A 378-nucleotide genomic window follows, 5' to 3' on the forward strand; every position below is an offset into this window, starting at 1 on the left:
GCGGGCGCCTCCTTCGCTCGGGGTGTGTGTTACTGGTTTAGTAAAAAGAAGCACCATGCACTTTTTTCTCAAAAAGGATGAAGGTTCTCGAGTGGCCAAGTGTCTGAAAGGGAGGGCGCCAACACCCCCTCTGAGAGCAGCAAGCAGAGGCGAGTCCTCCCCACGGAGATCGGCTCTCGACGCAGACGTGCGCGGGCTTTCTCCAAAGGCCAGGTCTGCCCACTCCTCTGCCCGATCATAAAGGGGCGTCAGACAGGAAACAGCGTGTGCTGGGGGCAGGTTTATTGTCATAAAAATAAGTTACAAAACGCAGCGCCAGCATGACTGCACAAACATGGGCTCGTGGAAACACTGGGAACGCGACCCCGGGGCGATCCC

This window comes from Myotis lucifugus, unplaced genomic scaffold (genome assembly GCF_000147115.1).
Source record: "Myotis lucifugus unplaced genomic scaffold, Myoluc2.0 scaffold_868, whole genome shotgun sequence".
NCBI lineage: Eukaryota > Metazoa > Chordata > Mammalia > Chiroptera > Vespertilionidae > Myotis > Myotis lucifugus.